The sequence below is a fragment of the Apis florea genome, unplaced genomic scaffold (genome assembly GCF_048593485.1).
Source record: "Apis florea isolate Af1SG1 unplaced genomic scaffold, ASM4859348v1 contig_3496_pilon, whole genome shotgun sequence".
NCBI classification, from domain to species: domain Eukaryota; kingdom Metazoa; phylum Arthropoda; class Insecta; order Hymenoptera; family Apidae; genus Apis; species Apis florea.
In genome coordinates, this window is record NW_028256773.1 from 1,129,807 (window position 1) to 1,150,332 (window position 20,526).

A 20,526-nucleotide genomic window follows, 5' to 3' on the forward strand; every position below is an offset into this window, starting at 1 on the left:
GAAGAACGGGACGAAGCGAGTTGAAGGGGCGGCTTGAAAGCAGAAATCAAAGTTCAAACAAAGTTCCTGCTCACCCTTGTTCGGTGGAAAATGCGATTGCTCTACCGTGCTAATTAACCCTCGCATGCTTTCTGACATCGGAGGAGGGAAATTGCGGAGGAGGGAGCGGTGTTTCGCCGCCATTGCGACGAGAATTTCGAGCATGGCACGAGTGGCGTCTCTCGCGGGTGAATCATGGGGTTTGCGTGCGAAAAATTAAACATACCCTCGCCCGGGGCCACGAACAAAGCGTTCCTTGGTAAACAAAGGAAACGTCTGTTTCTTATCCCTCGTTTTTTCCCCTCCCCCTCCTCGCCGCGTGTCCCTTTGAAGAGGAGCCGCGCCCGAGGGAGGGAATCTTGCTCGCGATAAACTCTTCCGGTAATTGTCGTCGTGGGAGGGAACGGGGAGAAGGGGATTTGGACCAGTTCTGGGAAACTGGCCGCAATTCCGACGAACGTTGCCCCTCCTCCCACTTGCTGGACATCTTTGCTGGAAAAATAATATTAATTTTATTGAGAGATGGAAGTTTTGTTAACTTGTTTTGGTTGTACTTATTCGGGAAATCTAATATTTTTATTGGTATTCGATTTAAAAAATACTTTCGAAAAGAATTATTTTTATTCTGGAACGTATTCGCAGTTTGAATTAGAAGATTTTTGGGTAAGATTGATAAATGTTTAAAAATTACAATCTCGATATTTAATTTCTTCCCCGTTAATTTTACATTTTCATAAACACTTGGTATGACGCTCAATTTAAATATTAAAATTAATCGTGTTAAAAAGTTTCTATGGGGGAAACGCGCGCATATATCTCGTTTGAAACTAAACTTCATGCTCCGTGTCTTTTGCTCACCTGGCTCACACACGAACGAACTTCATCAAAACTGGGACATATCATCCTTCTCTACAGCATAGCGAATAAGCGCTTCAATATCGTTCGATGTTGTACGCCGTTAACGCGTGTATCTATTGCAAAATTAATTGCAACGATTGATACGCCACCCGAATCAGCCCGCAACTTTCGATCCTGCGCGTGGAGAAAAAAAATTATTAAAAAAAATTCTACTTTCCCATAATTGGAGTAAGCTCATGATGTAACGAGATATTTATATCAAAATTAATTCCAACTGCGACTGACGTGGCACCAGATCGACCCACAACCGGCGACCGTAAGAGAAAGGAACGATGACTCGATTGGGATAAATTATCCAGAAGCTAAATCCGCTCTGTGATGTAACACGGCCGAAATTTACAAGAAAAAGCGACCGATCTCTCGTCGCCTTCCAATCAAATATTCTCCATTCTTGTTGCGCTTCTCTCTCGATTTCTTTTTCTTAACTGATAATAATAAAGTGGTCATACGTAAACGATCTCGACACCTCCATGATTTTCTTTTTTTTTTTTTTTTTTTTTTTCGTTACATAGATTCTTCGTGAATTAACAGGTGTAAATAACGAGATAGATAGAAATTTCTTAATTTTCGATTCATTTTGTTTGAAAACGCTTAAAGATTCAATATGAATCATCGCGTGTTTCTTTACACGAATTTTTCAGATTCAGATCCGAAACAGTTGGTGGAAAAATTGATGCTACGTTCGAAGAAGATTATTATATACGCGTCGATGATATTATACACGTATTATTACACGTATATTTTTTTTCAATCTATTTTATTTTCTTTCAAGTAATGTTTTTCAAATCTTTGTCGAAGCGATTTTATATTTACGCTCAATCTCAAACAGAGAAACTATTTCGCCCGAGGGTTATTCAATCGAGCCAACTTCGTCTATTTACTTATATTTTAACAAGCATAACAACTTTTCATGAATATGTTAATAATCCTCGCCTATTTTGATCGGCTGAAAAATGAAATGCACTTGCATTTCGTTGCATTTCAGAAATCGAATCGCGTAAACATCTAGGCACGTGTCGCTGTTGATTATCTCGAGGCAATTCTCGTGTCATTTGTGTATTTTACGAGACACTCATTATCGAGGAGGATTATTAATGAAATATTTACGGGGCCACGGGTATATAATCGTGATGTAAATTTATTACCGGCCGACGATAAGCTTCGCGGTTTCCGCATTTGCAATTATGTATCCATGTATTGATGAATTATTGGTGTGCGATCGAATGAAAATTAAAATAATCTCCGCTTTTTATCGTTTTTCATCGCTCCAAGCGATCTCTCGTGCCGATTGCTTTTTATTCCCCCTCCCCCCGCCCCCCTCAGCTGGATATTGATCGCAACGGATTACAAAAACTGTCCACCGGGACACGGGATAATTAGTCTCCGTAAAGAGAATATTTCCAAACCAAAACCCTCCTTGCTTTCCATCGTTTTCGAACAATATTTAATGATACATACATATACATGTGTATTCACTCGTTGTTCCGGCAAAATTCTCTCTCCGTTTCCAGAAAATTCTCGATAATTCCGTTCACTCGGTCCAGCAGGGCGAAGGGTCGACGTTAAAGCGACGGGCTCCCCCTCCCTCGTAACAAACACAATCTTTGCGCCCACGGAACCGATAAACGAAATAAAATATTGGAAAATCTCATGCATATACAGTATCGTGGCGCAAACTCGATTGCGGGGGCGGAAGGCTCCGGTTTGGTTCACCGGATGCGAAACGAATCCCTTTCCACCGAGGTCTAACCTCGTTCCGACGACTCTCGGATCAAATTTTTTCGACCATCGATCGTGCAACACACCTTCCTTGTGGAAATCAAATTTTTCCACGCGTCTTGCAAATTTTCCACCGAATCTTCTTCCTCCTCTTCGAGATGCTTGACCCGTGAAAATGATGATTCGAACAACAACTGGAAGAAACATACGAAGGGATGATCAAGGGGTGGACAAATAAGAGACTCGCGTGAGAGATGGTGGAAAGAACTACACTTTGGAAGATGGAACGAGGGAACTAATTTCAAGGAAGGAAAAGAAATAAGGAAGAAGGGGTGGAGCAAGTGGAAAAGTTTCTTCCAAACTTCTTTTATATAATAAACAGCTAAGGTAAGGGATATCAGAGATATCCGATATCGAATCGTTATCCAACCTTTACCATTCTTCGAGGAGGAATCTAACTCTTTTAAAAGAAACATCCCATACCCGATTTAACGTAATCGAACAAGCACGATAATAAAAAGATTTTAAAAAAGAGCAACCCAACAAATCGAAAATTTTTATTAGCAAGAAATTTCTACTTATCTTCAGTTTATCTGGACGCTCCGTTTTCTCTCCATTGCGTCTCAATGGAATCACACGACAAAGGAACAGGTGCGAAAAAAAACCAACCAACTTTTTCTCCACCGACGTCCAATGGGAAACGATCTCTTTGTCGAACATCGTGAATACGTATCAGCCGTGGAAACGATACGTTATCAACGACGTACGCACAACAACGTACTGAGACGCACGAGACCGATAAGATATTGACCGAAGCGTTTCGTTTGTTTTGTTTATGGAACCACGGGGGGGAAGAAACCACGCGAAACGGGCTTTCGTTTACCTTTATGATTTGTATTCGTTCCCGTATAATGTCACTTTCTATACAGAGCCACCGCGCATTTCTACTTTCACTTCTGTGTACGTTCGAGGCGCGCATGCGCGGACGCGATCGCGCGCCTACTCCAATTTCGTCGCGAATTTCACCACGTCTCGGTTTCCAATCGATTCGAAATCCCGATTCAGAGAAGAAGAAATCCGAATTTCACCGATCTCTATTCCTAATTATCGAACAATAATATCCGTTTCCACGTTCGTTTCCGGTTCACGTTTCTCGATCCGTGATCGTGAAAGGCATCGATACGTAGGTGCATAGATTGTTGGCTATAAATGTTGGATATACAAGTTCTCGAGGTATTCGAGAGGTTATTTTTGAAGTTGAATTATTTCGACGATCGTTGCAACCTTTTTCGATATATACCGGATAAACCGGTTGCCATTTCAAATATGGAAGAAAGTTGCGAGCGCTGGATACGAAAATGATGACCTGGACGAGCTTATATCTGCGATATTTTTTGCGAATTTAAAATCTCCGGGATAAATTGCTCCCCATTTATTTGATATATCGGACGATTATTCAGTGTGCCCGGTTTGAACGTTATTAGTAGTTAAAAATCTGAGGAGACGCTTTTTCCTTTTAAACGGGGGAATATCGTGACGATAATTGTTGCAACAAAGTCGGTTCTAGATCCCGAATATTGTTAATGGCTAACATTAATTTGTCATTTTGTCTTGGCTACATATATTTGAAATAAAGAAAGCTTTTACGCAATTTATTTTATACATTTTTTTTTTTTTTTTTTTTTCGTATCTTGATTTTATTAACAATATACGAATCCCTCTTTTCACGCTTCTCACAAAAATTGCGGATTAAAGCAGACTTTGGTAAACTTAAGTAAATTTATCATTAAGATAGATCAAACTAGATCAAGATAACGTGATATTCGTTTACACATACAAGCGGTTAACACGATCCGGTTAATGAATCGTGGAATTGTTAAGTGTCCAATTACTTACGAGCAGGAATGCGGATTATACATTTAAAGCCATATATAATTAATAATAATCAATGAAAATCCGGATATCGAAAAATAAGGCTTCCTTATCATCGAAAATAAATCTATTCTTGTGTTGCATCCGTGTAGAAAAGCGTGATCGAGCACTCGATATCCTATCGGGGGGAAAAACCGAGCAATATCGTTTAACCACTTTGTCAACTCTTCGCTTATCTCCACTTCGCCATATGATTCGCTTTAAGAATGGAGGACACGCTCGCTTTTGACGTCATTCCTTGGATCGACCTTGGATCGCCAATTGTTATCGAATAGACGGGTCGCTTGAAAAAAAAGGAAAAAGCGCAGAAGAAAAAGATGAAGTCAAGTGCGACACGGAGATAGAGCGTGGGTGTCGTTTTCCACCAGCGAGCCTTTTCCACCACCAAGGAGAGAAAGATCGTTCCGTCGTCCCGGTCATCAACACGTGACGATAGCAACGACGCACCATGCAAATTAGACGGCCTGCAGCCGGATAACGGTCGATTGTATGCAAATGCGATCGGATTCTGACAGCGACGCCCAATCGGATTCCCTGCCGATCAGCGAGGATGAACTTGGGGATCAACCGGATGTCCCTTCGATATTCCACTTATCGTTATCGAAACCCAAGGATTTTCGCGCCTACGCCTATGCTTCGAGGCTCGATCATCAATCGGCCGATTCGTGTGCACGGTGATCGAATTTCGTGCACGATTTTTCCAACTCTTGCTGCCAAGTTGAAACTGGAAAAGGTGTGCGGTTTGACGATTATGTATTGCACGGTAATCCGAGTCGTTGAATTTTGTATCGGCTCTGAGATGAACGAGTAGAGGCGAAGAAGAAATTGTAACGTAGGGATGAGTATTATTATTATAGTATAGGACGTTGTGGATGGTAACTAGAAATCTTGCGGATAATTTAAATTATGCATTCGACGAAACAGTCTTGCTTGACTTCCGCGATGATTTGTCGCAATAGTTTTTACTTCAATTTTCGACGAATTTTTCAAACATGGAAATAACTTTGGTTCGCGTCAAGAAAAATGCCAAGGAAACGATTACTTTTTGGTTAACAATGGGCAATCAAGTATAATTTATTGGTCGTTGTTTTATTATTTAATCGAAAAGGATCTTAAAGAATCTCTAAGCTTGCGTCATCACGTTTCTTTTTCAACTATTACAACCACGGATAATATCATCGAAAATTGTCAAAAATGAATTTGCCTTCTTGCGAGCTACAAAGTCTTCGATTATTCTGTCTTAGATAGAAAAAAGTTGCGATATCCTGATTAAATCCATTTTCCGAGATTAAGAATAAAACAATCCCAAAATACACGTCTTACGTCAAACACAGCACGAAATACGTACGTATATACGTTCTATCGATATATATATACGTACGCTGGTAACGAAACCGCGACAGTTAGGAACGTCCTTGCCATAGCAGTCGCCCACGTGTTCTCACTTGGCCACCTACTCGCTGCATATTGTCTCGCAATACTCTTTCAACCTTCTACGAGTCTACGACACCTCTCGGTTGTCACCGTTACCGCCCCCGCAACCCTCTCCCCTTTCCTTATCTCCTCCATTCTCCCAGTAGGTGCACCATGATATGAAAAATGAGGAGGAAGAAAGGCGCGGAGGGCCGATAAAAGAGCGAGGGAGGTCGGTGTGTGTATATATATATATATATATATGTATCCATTCTCGTGTTCGTCTATTTACATAATTGCGGGCTTACACAATTTTCTTGTCGTAACTCATTTTTCATGGCATTTAAAGCTGGAAATTACGCGGCATCGTTCGGCTAGATTATTTTATAAATGGACGTTATAGTTGCCGCGAGCGCCTCTACGACGCTTCTCCCAACTAATATAATAAGAAAATGGCTGGAATTCGAGGAAGGATGAGGATCGATGAAAATTACAGGATACGTTTCTTTTTATCGTTCGATCAAATTTCTTCCTCCTCGTTTTAGGTAGGTACGTGGTGCGTGAGCTGATTCCAAATTACAGTTTTCCATCGAGAATTTAGCGTTTGTTGGCCGACTGGTATAGATGTTTACCTTTTGTCCCCAAGGTGGAGTGGCCGAGGAATCGAGGAGAAAACGAAGTGGAAATTGTTTGCCTTCTTCAAACTTTGGATCCCCGTGAGATAGTGGGACGAATTGAAAATTGGAACGGATAAAGTTGAAACGACGACGTGTTTGATTATTATTTATATCAAATTCTACACTTTGCTTATATTAGATAATAATAATTTCAATATTCGATCGAATAGACACGAGTCATTCGCAATTACACAAATATCGAACGAAAACGAAGACGTAATACAACAAGGTATGCACGTAATCTGGAAAATTAAAAATTACGGAGATATATACGAATCTATATCAATTATATAAAAGTTCTTTTATATTCATTTCACGACGATTCGAAATAATTTTAATCCCAAACTTAATTTCGATCTTTCATTTTTCCACGCGAAAGAAATGTTACGTAATAATTTCAAATTACTAATAACATCCTTTCAAATAAATATCATTTTAAAAACAAAGTGTTTCGGTAAACACTTACTCCGATCGTGTAATCGAGCAACCGATATATCGTCGTTATCGTTATTTTGAAACTAATGGAACGCCGTTTATTTATTGAAATGGCGTCAATAGTTAGCTACGTCGCTATCTGTCCAGATCCGCTATCTCATCGATATACCAATAATCCTATCGTCGACGACCGCTTCGTCGAGGCCTCGATCTACGCCAACGCGTGGTGTGGACGTACGCTTCAATGAACGAACGAATCGTTCTTAAAACGAATAAAAAAAAAAAAAAGAAGAACCAATTTCTTTGAATGCAACTCGTAAAATACACCCGTGCCGCCATTAGTGGGGACACTTTTGGCGAACAGGAAACAGGGGCGATACGAGTTGGCCTTAAGGCGAGCGAAGAGAGGAACAAGTTCGTTCGAAATAACCGTGGAGGAGGAGGAGGAGGAGGGGGAGAATTACAACTAGGAGAAGAATTACCATTAGCAGACGTTTTCTCGCGGTGTCAGCGATCGATACACCGCGAGAGCGGAGCAAGAAAGTGGAAGAGTCGGGGTTTCCGAGGGAATTAATCGCGACTGAAAAGTTTGGAGGGCGGTTGTTTGCGGATTTTCCGGGTGTGCTAACGAGCCGCGAAACTCGGGGCCCCTGCTGAAATAAACGAGTCAAATCCCCGAATGGCCCGGGCGGAACGAGCCAACTGCGCCAACCATCGACCTGTCGATCCTCGCCAACCCGCAAACGTTCTGTAAAAACAATTGCTGTAATTTACAGCAGCCCCTTTCCCTTTCTGTCCTTGTTCCACCGATCCAAATCTTCTTCGTCTAACCGAAGAGAAATTAAATTGGACGATGTTTGAACATTGTTCGAGTGTCGGATATTTTCGAATTATCCTATATTTCGTATTATCGGCGAGATTAAACGAGTAATCGTGTTTTATGTGACGCTCACGAAGGTGTTAATGGATTAATTGGGAATAATTAATGGATTAACAGGGGATTCGTAGTTGTTGTTGTCGTAATAAAGTATCTAAGAAGATGGAAGAAATGATGAAAATTAGAAGTTGGTTGAGTTTCAAAGAAATTTCTCATCGAAGCATAAATTGTTATGCAATTATACTCTCTTACAAATTTTCAAAACTATTTAAGGTTAAGTTAGGTTAAATTGCAGGCCAACTGTTTGCGACACGTTTTTTGTAACCGTTCTACTAATACTAATTCATTTTACGTAATAACACTAAAATGGCACTTTAGATAATTTATTTGTTTTTGAAATGGTCGAATGTATTTCTTTATCTGCTCTGAGAAAAATACCGTGATAAAAAAAAAATGCCTCTTTTTTTTTTTCACGATTTTCCTTCTTCCACGGCTAAAAAAACAAAAGCATTTAGATTAGTTTCTTTCGATTGTTTTTACACCTTGTACACGATACATATTTACGTAACAAATTTGCAAAACAAAAGTCGTTCTTTAATTCCTCGACAAATTGTTGAAGGAATCTTTCGATTCTTTATTAGTAGAAAATCATTTGGAAAATAATATCAAAAGTTGAAGAAATCGTACGTATCAAAGGTTTATTCGATTCAAAAGTGGCCATCGCCTTGCTACTTGTTGCGATCCGGAATTCCATTCGCGGATTATGTAACAAGACGTCAATCGGTTCTGCTTTTCTGGATATCATTATGCAAGAATGTTGCACGATAGAAGCTCGGCCAACTTCGGGCCCCTTGAATACGTTTGCATTTAATTATTTGCGGAATTTCGTTTCTAATTAATTCTCGTTCATACATAATAAATTCTCCAGACGTAGTTGGACGAAATGTCGCTCGATCGATCGATCACGAATAAAACTTCCCAGAAGATTCCTCTGACCGAGGAAACCTGTACGAAACATCATCGTTCTTTCATCATGATTCTTATTGGTTTGTTGTTTCTCGATAGTGCTGTACCTGTACACCTTTGGATCGATGGATAAATATCGTTCTGGTATCTTCCGTTTGACGTTCGTATTTGGAAAATTCTTGTCGATGTTTGTCGCTCATTGAATTGATTCGTGACGCAAAAAGAAAAAAAAATTGGTTACCACGCATGACGCATGAATTTTTTACGAGAGTGCGAACAAACTCGAATGTTTTGAAAATATTTTTACAAATTGATGGGGGAGGAGGGGGCAGAAGATCTCTGTCGTCACTACTTCTACCGTATCGAGAAAGTATCAAGTAAAGTATAATTATTTTTTATAACGCGTAGAAAATTTATTACGAACGTTGGATCGTTTTAGATTAGATTAGATTAGAATCAAACTCGTCGAAGTCGTGAAATAAATTCAGAATTGAAGTTAAACTTATTCGATTGCCATTGCTGAAACGCGAGACAGAAAATAATTGCGAATTCAAACTTGAATTAAATTTGTTCCCGAACTTGATCTAAACACAGTTCCTTAATTCAACTGTCTGATCTAAATCTAGCCTAATACCGCAACGTTCCTAATGTACCTAATAACAAAGAGATGTTTAAAACGATAACTTTTTAAGCAACGTATTTTACTTACAAAGATTACAATTCGCGACATATTTAAACCCCGCTATTTTAACTAATAATTCAATACCATTAAGTGCTATCGTTTTGTCGAAAATTGTGCAAGAAAAAAAAAAGGTATTTAAAAAATTAAAAGACAATTAAAAAGTTCCCGGATCCCGATAAAACAATTATTACTTTATTCAGAAACTATTTGAATTGCATTCTCTCGCGAAAAAAAAAAAATTGAAAAACTTCCCTTCGAATATTTCGAATCGTGAAATAATAAAAAAATAAAAATTGGCTGGCACTTATCCGATCCCACCTCGCCAATCTCACGGATTAATTCATACTTGCCTTGCCGCAATAACGTCATTTAATAACGTCAATAACACGTCAAACACAAAGAAGAAGCGTACAATAACGAAGATTCATAAGAAAGGATGATCCGTTTACTTAGCTATGAAAATATTTGCGCGAATATTTGCGCAGCACGCGACACGATCGAAAATACTTCGCTAATCCCCCCTTTTACACGATGCCATTCCAACCTGTTTCGGGCAAAGTGCACCGGTGATCGTTAAACATAATAAAGATCTTATCGCCGTTGATCCCGACACGTCACTTTTCATAACGATCATGGCCATCGATATCACCGGGCGATATCTCGCGTTTGTTGTTCTATTAGCCGGTGATGCGTTATCGACGAGCACAACGACCAGTTACAACGAAATTAATTCCCCGATCGATATCAACCGATAATTGCCGATCAACGATAGTTCGTCACTATCGTACTATCGTTGGATCTCTAATGCAAGTAGAGTCGCAATTAGAGTCATTGAAATTGTGGTAATCAGATATCGAACGCGTTGAATTATTTAATTAAAACGACGACTGGTAGAAAGACGATTCGAAATTATCGCGAGATCCGACGTGTATAATTTTGCTCAATTCAGTTTCGAAGCTGTTGATCCTGCAATGTAAGTATCCAGGATCGAATTTACCGTTGCGCGAGTATCTACATTTATCGAGCGTACGAATAAGAAATATTTGGCAAGGTGTTCAACTATTGATCGATCAGAAATTCCACACATTTCAAAGCGATTTTGTATGTCTGAGAAATAATTATTGTTTGTGTGAAAATTCGTGGTGTAAACGTACGACGAGTTTATTGAATGATCTACCGAAATTCTGTAGTAAAACTCATTGATCGTTAATCGTCAATGAATCGAGTGGAACCGGTTTCGTAGTGGGATGATTTATGATTTCGAAAATAATCGTTAGATCTCTGTTAACTTTTCGTATCTCTGTCAGCTCGCGTATTTCGAATCGCGTCTTATTGATCATTCAGGTGATTATTAGAACGTGTTCTTTCAATGGTGAAAACAACACCAACGTGATCGCGACGAATTTAAATTCCACGCATTAAATAATACGTTTCTCCGATCCTAATTACTTTTATCTTTGCGCCGTGACTGGCCGATCTAATACCACTTTTAATTATCAGAATTTAATTAAATCTCTCGGAGATATCATTGAAAAAGCGATTAGTTTGAAACGCTAACTGTATCTTACATCATCATCATCAACATTTTCTTTTCTTCTGTTCGTATTAACAACACGCGTTAACAACGAATTAAGAATTATCCTCGTCATTATCCTCGTTAATATGCTATTTTTCTCGATGTTTTTTTCATCCTATCTGCGGTGTAATTAATTTCGCAAAAAAAAAAAAAAAAAAAAAAAAGGAAGAAAAAAAGGACGCGGTCACAATTGGCGATGGGTTATTACGCGCGTGGTTTCCGCTTTGATCGAGCAACACGCAATTATCGTGTTTACGTTATCGTGGCTAATGTGATACATCGAATCGAAAAAAATAATCGAACGTCTAGTTTTTTTCTTCTCGCGAATAAACGACGTAATAATACGTAAATAATACGAATAAATTATTCGTTCGAGATTATTTATAAAATAATCTCTTCTATTATCTCCGTCATATTTTCTTTTTTTTTAATAGAATGTAAAAAAATATGGTTTCACAGCGTTTCGTTTTTTTTCCGAATTGACGCATTTACAAATTGATTTTTTTACAAAAATTTTTTTTATTAGCAAACAGAATCAAGAAATAAAATCGAGCGCAACGGATTTTTATATTGTCCTCCTCGTTACGGATTATCCGAAATAATTTTTAATATTTTCGTGTATCATTTTCTTTTGTAAATTTATCGATAAACGATAAAACTATAAATACTATCAGTTTAGAATTCCGTCATTTCAATTATAACAATCTAATTTTTTTACTTAACTCGTGCATCATTCTGTTCATCATACTGTACAAAGACCGATAGAGAGAGAGAGAAAAAGCGACAGAGGATCGAAATGATTTACTCGAGGTTCGTGATTTCGCAAAAAATCGTAAATTATTCAATGGAAAAAGCGGCTCGTATAATTACGTCTATAAATATATATATATAAATATATATATATATATTTAAAACTTATCGGCTTCTTCGTTTACATAATTTCCGCGTTTGTAATTTCGTCGCCGATCGAATACCTGTACGTACACACTGGCTTCATAATTATCCTCATTCTTTCTCGCTCTCCAAATACCTCGGCGAATAAATATTAGAGATTTCGCGGGTCAGATAATGACGAGGGAAATTTACGAGCCGATCGAGCTTCGTCCGAAAAGAAATTCCGCTTCCTCGTGTAAGTAATCAATGGTGTCACATGAATTATTTACGATTCGAAATCACGATTATTAGAATGTTCCTAAAAAAAAAAAAAAAAAAAAAATAATAATAAGAATAAGAAAAATCGATACAATTATCTGGATATTATATTAAATTTTCCTCCTACTTACTTTAACAATTACAATTATCGATTTCAGTAATTTTAATAAAATTCTAAACTTGGAACGTAACTTAAGGGTTCCAAGCTTTAAAAAATATATATTATAAAATTATAATAATTCGCTATCCCTTTATTAACTCAACGATTTTTAATTCTCTTTGACAATTCTGTTTCTCTTAAATCGCCATCGAATTTCGTACACCGAGTTGTGTGTAAAAAGATCTTGGGCAGGAGTTGGGGTGGAAGGGCGTGAATTCGAGCGAATTTTATTAACGGACTCGGCCATGGTAAAAAGCCCGAACTCGGCCCGAAGCCGAGCAGGATGGCCGATGAGTTCGAAATATTTTTCGGTCGTGGTGGTCGGCGCAACAGGTGCACACCCGCTTCTGGCCTCCATTAAAGTGTTTACACGGGAGACAAGAACTTTGAACCGTCCGGTTTAATCTCTTAAGCGTTTCCCGGACACGGAGGAGGGGAGAAAGCGGACGCCAATTGTCGGAAATATTTATGAATTACGTCATTGGTCGAACCGATGCGCTGATCCGACAACGGGAATCAGCTTTAACCACCCTCTCAAGAACCAAGCGCTCGGAAAAAGACTTTAACTTTATTATCGTCTACAAGGCTAAACTACCAAGGTTCAACTATAAAAAAAAATATATATTTGCGGATTCTTTTTACGAATTAAATGGTTTTGTTGAATATGATTGGAGGATATCTTAAAGATGGAGAATTCATTTTTTAAAAAAAAAAAATATTATAAACGCGTATTTTTGAATCGTTCAAATCTTGTAAACAAATATATGTTAAGTACGACTATTGTCTAAATATTAAGATTTTAAAATAACAAAATTTTTACTTGGGATGATTATTTTGTAGACAATTATCGAAAAACGCTGTTCCAAGACGTAATAATGCATTCGCTAGAGTTTGCATCACTATGAGCCAAATATTTGACGATACATATAGTTTCAACAAAAATCAGAAAATTTTCATCTGAAGCGATCGAGTTCTCTCACGACTCTTATCTTCCTCGATTCTTTTTTCTCAAAAAGGAAGCTTCTATCTTTTTTTTTTCTCTTTTAGCATTTATGAATGTTCGTTTCCACTATCGAAAATCTTCTCTCAGGTTTTTTATTTTCGGTCTCTCTTCATCTCGTATTTTTCGAGATATCGCGGAATATCTATTACGACGTTGCCTGCGTTAATTTTTGGATATTTTGGCGCGGTTAAGTGTAAGCTTGAAATATTTGGGTATCGTACAGTTTAAGTGGCCCGATGTCGAAAATGTTTAACGAGGCATTTGCGCCCGCCGACACTGCCTCCTGTTTGAACAACCCGGCTCGTCGGTATTCAAACTTATCTCCTCGTTCGACCAGCTAAATATTTTTGAATCTTCGTCCTTCGTATGATTATCCATCGAACGAACATTTCCTCTCTCGTTTGAGATATTTCCGCTCTTTCCTAAAAAAAAAAAAAAAAAAAAAAGAAAGAAACGATGTAATAAGCGATAATTTAAATTCTTCGACTGAGAATGAATCTTCTGTTTGAAGATTCGATCGGATTAGAGATTTTTATTATTCGTTTCATACAACTTAAATGCTTTCATCGATTTCGCTTGTTCCGTTTACTTTTTTGATCGAAAATCGAAATGATATTTATACCAATGTGCTTAGTGTATCGAATTAATTTAAATACGAAATACTCTTCGAATCTTATTTTTGAATCTAAATAAATTCATTTTTTACACGATAGTTACACGTTTTAATTATCATAAATTAATCCAATTTTACACGAGAACGTGAAACGACTCGTAATATCCAAACAAATTTAAGAGATTTCTCCTTTGCTCGTATAAAAAATCAACATTACAATCAAAATAATTTAACCAGGATACGGCGCGAGTTTATAATATTTTGTAAGAAAAATCGAAATTGTCTCCCTAAGTTAAACATTCCTAATAATTCTGCGCCTGTGCAAAATTTCTCCATCTGCAATTTTCAATAATAATAATAATTCCCCTCGGATAGCTTCACTTGCTCGCGCACCAGAGACCCAGAATTTCGAGATTTTTCCTCCAACGTGATGGCGACGATTTAACCGATACGAAGGAGGTGGTTATCGATCACGCGACACGTGTCGGTCTAGACAGATTGACACGGTAACCTATCGGTTAGCCAATAATACTGAAACCTTAGCGGGACGTGGCGACATACACCGCAACCCTTAACACACCTCAGCTATGCCAAGTTGCGCGAACAACCAATTTGTCGAGCTAATACGGCGAATCTCCACCAATAATACTTTTCTCTTCTCGAAGGGAAAGGAAATAATTGCCGAGTGCCGATCGACAGATCACTCCGACGCGATTACCAGAGGGTGGTTTTTCGAAGGATGGTATTTCGAAATATGTTTTAAACGAGCAATAATCAATGGAACGATAAACGATGGATATACGTAGCGTTGAATAAATGAAGCATCCGTATCCAATTGTTAACAATGATAAATTGTAATCAATTGCTTTTTGCTGATAGCTTTCAGTCGAAGTGCGATGACAACCGAGCGTGGAGCTTCCGAGGAGCGTTGATACATCGATTCTTCGGGAAAATGAAGTTGCGTGAGTTGATTGATTCATTTGGATCTCGGTACAACTAACAACGCATCACATTTGGAATACATTTGCTTCGTTCCAGGCTCCATCCAAGACTTTTACTAATACCTTCATCTCTTTCTTTTTTCTTTTTCACGTTGCACATGTTTTTACTCGAATCATCATTATTCGAGGAAAGATGTAAATAATACATTTTCCTTCTTCTTTTTTTTTTTTTTTTTTGGAACAAGTTATCCTTAACTTAAAAGTTGGACGAAAATTGCAAATTATCTTACCCCCATTCTCCTCGCCATTTTGTTTTATAATAAATTTCGTCGAGAAATTATCGTCGTTACAAAATCTCCTCCTCCACCATTTTCCAAGAGCAAAGGGAAGCGGGTAAAGCGCGCGGTTTGGATTGGTCGTGTTGGACACGTGGAGGAAGGCCGGTCGCTCTCCATTCTCTGGAAATCACGGCGGTCGTTGTCTCGTCGTCGATCCACGCCGCTCTCTTTGCTCGCCGCTCCAAAGCTGAAATTCGAGCGCCTCCGGGTGCTGCGGTTCATTCATCATCCCGCGCAACGGAATCCACATAACTGGAACACCTTTCATCCATCACGTCTCCGAGGCACGGCCAGACGGCTTCATCCGATTATATCCGGATCCGTGGGCCCCCGATCTTTATTTCAACCGCTTTCTCCCTTTGCGCGCACGTGTTAACCCCCCCTCCCCCTCCTAAGAGAATCTGTGCGAGGGAGAATCCGCCGTTCTTTGTGAATCTAACTCGTTGGTTAACTCGAGTAAGAGCACTTGTTACGACGAGTTTTAACATTATTCGAATTATTTCGAACGATCGATGATCAGTGATTCCGATTTCGAGGGGTAAATTTTTAAAAATATAAGGCTATACGCGTACTCTTCGATAAACTGATTAATAATACCAGTTCGAATCTGTTGTTTCAAGTTTCCTCTTCGTAGGATTCAAGTAGTAGTACGGGACCGTGATGGATTCACAATCGTTTTTTTTTTAATTTTTTTTTTATTTGTAGCGAACTGTAATGAATCATAGGGTGATCGAGGGATTCGTTAAAACAGATTTCCTTTCTTCTTTCGGTGTACAAGAGTAGGGGTAGTTTTAACGAGATCGATCCCTTTCCCCCGCATTTTTACCAGCTCCGCCGAAGTATTTCAGATCGTTACACAAGTTTTCTCCCTCCACTGGGGAGCAAAATAAGTACAAGATCCGCGTCTCGAAGTGTATTAGTGTCGATGAGTTGCAGAAACGTTGTATCATAGAACCGAGGTCGAATTTCAATAATATGTAACTCTACGTTTTCGTTTCGGGTAGAATTTGTTTTCGATAAGATTGATTTATCTTCCGCCATTGTTTCACCTTTCGTTCAGGAAGATTGATAGTTGCCCAAGAAATGGATGCCGCACTTCTTCTTCCTCCCGATTATACGCGGAACGAAACGTTTTTCGAAGTAACATTAACGCAACAATGCTTCGTTCCAGGATCATTAGAAATGCAAAAGGGACCGAGGAGCGTTTCAAGGGTCGTTTGTCATCGAGCCAATTGTAGAGGAATCGAAAAATTCGCCCGCGTGGCGCCTTCTTTCATAAATATGCGGAATAAATGTCGCATAATACACGCGGAATATTATTTTTCTTTTTGCTTGCTCTCGAAGTTAACATCGATGCAACTAAGATAATAATAACAACGCTTTCCATTTGAATCGAATCGACTCAACGTTGGAACGAATTTCAATGGAGAAAATAATTATTCGAAAGACTCTTATCAAGAAGTCGATTATAGCGTTCTTAAAAATGCAAAGGGATCAATGAACGTTCGATCATTTATCATCCGTCCAAAAGATAGAAAAAAAAAAAAAAAAATTCGACTCCTTCTTGCCTTTACGCGAAATAAAAGCCTATTTTCTCTCGCTCGCGAGGAGGAATAAATCTATCGGCTCGATGATCAGATAAAACCGGCGACAATAATTAATTTTGTTGCAATCGGATCCGCGACATGCCGACGACCCGCTTCTCTCTCACCCGTGTGGAATTATTTGCATAAGTGAAACCACTTGCGAAAGATAACGTACTAGGGTACCAGCTAGAAATCGGTGTCCGTGTCGCGTTCGAGGAAGCAGCGAGTCCTCGTTTGAAACTTTTGTCACGACAATGGGTGACAACTAAAGTCTCGTAAACTATTACTCGTTGATTACATCGTGAACAGGAATGTTATATATATATGTATGTATATGTACCGTTCTTCAACCGTTCCAGCCTCGATTCAATCGAAATAAATCGTTCGATCGTGGATCGAAGGAAGTCAAATTGATTGAAAAATTCTCGATTTTACGACTACTTGGAACTAGAATTATTTGTACTCGACCGACGAAAGTTGAATATTTAAAACCGATTTTTAACGATACAAGTAAACGTAAACTTGGATTCGTAGGATAAATATTTCCTATGGTAGAGATCTTTCGAATTATATTTCTCACGCATCGTGAGGAAGCAAGGCATTTTTTTCATACCTTAACTCACGTTCAGCAAGCAAATAAATAAATAAATTCATCGGATATGCGATTAATTAAATTTCCAAGAAATCTCATAATATAATCCATCTATGCGTTTGGAATGTGAAGGGGGTCAAGCAATGATAATAAAATACGAAGAGCAAGCAAACTAGAGAAAATGTCTACAAACCTTGTGGAAAACACGGGCAATATTTTCTTTCCACGAATTCCTTCGTAACCGGGGAAGGCTGTTCATCGAGGGCCTTTCGATTTTACGCAATGCTCGTTTCGGTCGACCAACCAATTTTTTTTTTTTTTTTTTTTTTTCTTTCTTTCTCAGAAACTATTCCGATGATTTACCGCACAACGTGTATGTAAACACGCAGCGAGCAAGATTCGTTCGTCGATGAGGAATCAATTTTTAGACGTGGAATCGTTGGAATTGCGCCGCAGAATCGATCGTTGTGAAAGATAAAAGTGTAAATTTCTTTCTCATATCTTGTTTTCTGATCAGCTGTTTATACAGCAGGGATCATTAACGAATTACCCGAGAATTCGCTCGAATATATATATATATATACATATAGAGAGAGAGAGAAACCTTCGGATGCTTGTACGCAAAACAAACAATAATTCTGTTTTGTATCAATGGAAACTTACTTCGATAAAATCAATCTTCCACGAATTAATATAATTTTCAACAATCATTTTCGTTTTTCTAAATACACCTTTATTTAAAGGAGCAAAAATTTAAAATCCTCTATTTACTACATTTATACAAAAAATATTTCAAAAAGGCGATAAAAATTTAAGGTTCATCAAAGATTTATTTTATTACGCACGAATTTCCTTGTAAAACAACGCGTGGACACTTTTTTCCACCACGAAGAGGGCACGGAATTAATTTCGATTTATCTAGGAGATCGAAAATAGTTCTATCGTAAATCGGTTTTTACTGCCTCGTCTACTGCCTCGCCTTATTATCCACACGGCCGAAAATACATTCCAGCCCCCCTTGCTACAAATTTGAGTCGCGTTCGAATTGCGCCACACTTGCGCCCGGCCTGCCGCGATCCTTATTTGCACGCATCCCAAGATCCTACGCGGGTGTCTAGTTGCGTTTCCACTATGCACACGCTTGAAACCGAATAAAGAAGAAAAATAAAGAAGATTCATAGTGTGCGATATTTTGTATTTTTTTTTATAATGTAAATTCCTCCTTCGTCTTTAAAAATATTTCTGCTCGTGAATATTATTTCGCATATCGTTCTCACAAGATGCTAGGAATTTATATCTGTATTTGAGGATTCAATAAAGGGCACGTTCTCATAAGTTTAGGAAAATTGAAGGAGGATTTCATAGCGAATCAGTTGAATAAAACTTATTGTATGATACGAAAATTCTAAAATCGATCCACGTATCTGTTTTCAACTCAATTTTGAATCTTCCCTTAAAGAAATTCTCTTAAACCATTGATTAAAGGTAAGCTTCAACATATCGTTAAATATCATAAATCGTAATAATACAAATTCATTAATGTACAGATCTATTAACACCTTCGATCGCAGTCTCCATTTCATCGAAAATCTAAACACAAGTCTAAAAATCTAATTTCTCTACTTTCTTTCAGGATCCCGACGCAGACAGCGATTCTAGCGTTGCGTGTAATTCCGTGATCGTAAGTAAAGCCCAGAATAGTTTTAGTCTCTAATTTTTTTTTCGAGGCAAATATCCTTGGAAGAATCGGTACGGAGGAGGCAAATGAGGATGCACGTGTGCTTGTTTAATTATTACGACTCGTAATAAATGATGTCGATGATTGAAAAACGTGGAGGAAGATGAATCTTTGAGATATCGATTTTCCTTCGAGTTTGTCTCTCACGAATTATCACTGTTAATCGCTGAATTAGAATTGTCAAATTAATCGAAAGAATAAGGTTTTTCAATTGTTTAAAATCGTTTATATACAAAATTTTTGGACGGAGTTAGATAATAATTTTTCGAATTTATAAAAAAATATTTATGTTCCCATTATGTTCTCGATTATTCTATTAGCACTTCATCCATATTAGATCGGATAATCGATTGTAATACTATGTACATTGCAAACATAATACTAGATAATATAATACTATATTAATTTTAATCATCTGTCTACAATTATATCTATAGATTTACATATTTACGTATTATAAATTGGTAATTCTAGTATTAAATTATCGTGTTTTCATCGAGTCTTTGATAATTGTTCGCGTAAACGGAAATAAATTGCATATTTATTTTTATTGTGTGTTGTAGTCGAAGAAGAGTATTCAGTTTGCTTTCTTGCAATTTTATTACATTTTTTTTTTTTTTTAATTCTTGTCCTAATTTCGTTTCGTTTTTAAATTTACTGTCATGTTTTTTCCCCTACGATTCTTTTTTCCTTTAAACGAATGGAAAAAGAATTGTTGAATATGTGCATATCGCAATTTCCCTTTTTTTTTTTTCCTTGGATTGAATACAAAAACTGCATTAGAATAGAACTATGGTTTAACAATACAAAAAATTTTATGAACTTCGCTTCAACGTCGACCGCTTTTTTTCTTTTTCTTTATTCTTAAGCGAATAGAAGAAGAATAATTAATCGTAATTATCTTTCCTTCTTTCCTCGAATGAATAGAGAGAGAGAGAGAAAAAAACAAATTTTAAAATAGAATTGAAAGAAACGAAAACGTTTTAAAGGGCTACGCTTCGAAAATTTCCACTTGAAATCGATATGTGCGTTTATTTTAAGGAAATTATCACGCAGCGACGATTCTTTCTTTCTTTCTTTCTTTCTTTTTTTTTTTCTTTTTTTTTTTTTTACTTTTCCGTATTTATAATGCAAGCATGCGACAAAAAAAAAGAGACCTCTCGATAACC

The 20,526-nt window shown here is 37.8% G+C and overlaps 1 protein-coding gene and 1 long non-coding RNA gene across 12 annotated transcripts in view; one reads left to right on the forward strand and one right to left on the reverse strand.

Annotated features, from left to right (window-relative positions):
• The window catches only part of LOC147656700 (uncharacterized), a 165,817-nt gene that overhangs the window by 37,812 nt on the left and 107,479 nt on the right, over positions 1-20,526 (reverse strand). The gene's annotated exons all lie outside the window — the stretch shown is intronic.
• The window catches only part of LOC147656701 (uncharacterized), a 94,148-nt gene that overhangs the window by 34,711 nt on the left and 38,911 nt on the right, over positions 1-20,526 (forward strand). The window contains exons 2-3 of the long non-coding RNA XR_015293711.1: positions 15,042-15,124; positions 19,253-19,300. This is a non-coding gene — a long non-coding RNA (uncharacterized LOC147656701). The remainder of the gene's footprint in view (positions 1-15,041; positions 15,125-19,252; positions 19,301-20,526) is intronic.